Source organism: Anopheles darlingi, chromosome 3 (genome assembly GCF_943734745.1).
Source record: "Anopheles darlingi chromosome 3, idAnoDarlMG_H_01, whole genome shotgun sequence".
Taxonomy (NCBI): Eukaryota; Metazoa; Arthropoda; class Insecta; order Diptera; family Culicidae; genus Anopheles; species Anopheles darlingi.
In genome coordinates this window covers 49,712,042-49,714,541 of record NC_064875.1, presented here as the reverse complement: position 1 = coordinate 49,714,541, position 2,500 = coordinate 49,712,042, and positions in this window count along the sequence as shown.

Genomic DNA, 2,500 nt, shown 5'->3' with positions numbered 1-2,500 from the left:
GTTTAAAGAAGAAACAACAAAAGAATACACTTAACGCCTATTGTACGCGGTAAAACAGTAGAAAACAGAAGCTTATCGGCTTGAGAGTTATCTTGTTGATGTAGCTTTCGATACGCATTCTTTTAAGGTGATATAGGCAGGTGCGTACTGGGCGCCGAGAACGCGATGATCGGAAGCGTAGTAAACGGATGTTAAGGATAGTAGTGAAAAAAGAAGGGCAAATAAAAAAGATACAATTATGAGCGAATATAAATGCAACACATTACTCCCCCTTAATATCATGACAAAGAAAAAACAAGAGGAAATCGATAACAACCGTTGTAAGCATAATTTAAACTCGCTCATGGGCCGTTTCAGTGTTTTGTTAATTACTACTTTTGAATAACAACCTCGAAACCTTGTGAGGACAAACCATTACCAATTGTATAAGAGAGCAACGTAGTAAGTAGATATTATGATACTTCCGTTTTAAAAACAGTAAGCAACAAACACAGAAAGACCCCACGATCGCGCAACGGAACGTTGAATTGGTATTGAAACTAGCGGCTGCTGTATTGGAATCGTCCTGTCGAAAATACAGAATACGCTTTGCAAGGATATAAAACACTATATACAAGCCACAATTTGGAGGAAGATGGTTTTTTAACAAGCTGCACATCCAAAGTGCGAATGAAAGACTTGAAACAAGACAGGAGAGTGATGGTTAAAGTTGAAACAGAGAAGCGAATCGAGAACTAGCCCAGTTCTAAAGCGAATACGAGTTCGCAAACTACCTATGAATTCCTATGTTTCCTTGTACATCATTCGTTCCACCGATAGCTAGGGAAGGACTAGGGAAGCTAAGCGTGCACATTATACATGGCTGCGGAAGCGACACTCTACTATCATCCGGTAGACATTAGCGTGCTAGGTAAACTCCGCCTTTCCACTAACATTCCATTATTTGCATCGCTCGTCGCACCAAACGGTTCGATGCGATATCAGAAGAGAATTGGTACCACAAGAGGCCACTTGTGATATTGCATTAGCGTTTGATCGACCTGATTTCATTGCCATTCTGTAATCCATTCCTACAATTTATTAGTATTGCTGCTGCTACTGCTGCTACGACTGCTAATCCGTTTGTTGCTTATGAAGCAGATTTGTTTCTAATGTATAAACTTATAACATACCATCAATCCACTCGACTCCACTCCACTCCACCGATGAGTTCCTACAGCAGCGGAGGCTGCTGTTTTCTTTTAATCGTACTGTGTGTGTCAGCTTCACCATCCGGTGCGCCATCCCCACCATCATTATCTTTCCACGCTGCTCCACACGTTGACCCCTCGCATCTGACTAGCGGCAAATCTGTTCGCCTAATAAAGGATAGAGGAAAGGGTAGCATAAGCAAAACACCGAAGAGGATCGGCAGGGAGACGGCCGAGACGAACTGATAGATGTTTTAATCACTCCCGACGACGCCGGTGATGTGTCGTGTTTAGAACACTCGCGGAAATGCGGCTTCTTCCTTCTTCGCTACAAGCGAACCTCGAAAGCGTAAACAACATGAATCTCAGACTCCACATCCTTTCTCTGTCTCGGCTAGGGGTATTTTATGCGCTTAGAAGAAACAGAAGGCATCCCTGACGTCAGTTTGGCAGCATAAATATACCGGTTCTTGCGCATAGACCTAGACCGTGATCGGTGATCGGCGGTTTAGAAGTACCATAATCTCGTAGCTTGGCGTTATTTCCATTTCCCAATCAAAACCGAATCTAGTTCGAATGGTTGTTTCCCGTTTGTTCGTGGCCCCATTTAGTGCTGCGTGCCAGTAAAAAAAGTGTCTCAATCATAACGCGATGTATTGCATGAATCAGGTCCTTCATCAACTCCAGCACTAGCCATTGATCCAGTATCAATCGATACGTTGCATATCCTTCTAGATGCAACATGGATTTGTTGTTGTTGTTTTGTTAGAACCTGCCTTGACGAACTTCGGCTGTTTATGTTATGTCCAGTTTTCGATGTTCTGCCTAACTTCTTGAAGTGCCCTTGCCATCATACACATTACAACACATGCATCGCAGCAAGCTTCGCTGATAGCACAGCGTACATAGAGCTTAATTCGTTTCATCCAACTCCAGGCCTTTACTTTTGACCCCTTGAGCCAAGTGTAGCTTCAGTCACACCGAAAATCTACCGTTTTCCGAACCGTTAGCATGTAGATTGTTATATTAGTTCCGTATTCGTAAGATGCTTTATTGTTTTATAATTTTCAAAGTAATTCCTTCCTTAGCCTGCTGTCGGCTTCCTAAATGGATATTGTGTCTCCTTGCCCGTACACCATGTAGGTAGTGGTCGATCAGTTTCTGCACAAATGTAAAACATGTGCGCAACTACGCTGAAGACCATGAAGAGATGATAATCCGACAGAATTTTGTCATCAAAATAGTATCGCTTTCTTTTACACCTTATAGCACCGCTTTTCTTGTCTCCAGAATAAGTCTCGTGTAACTGG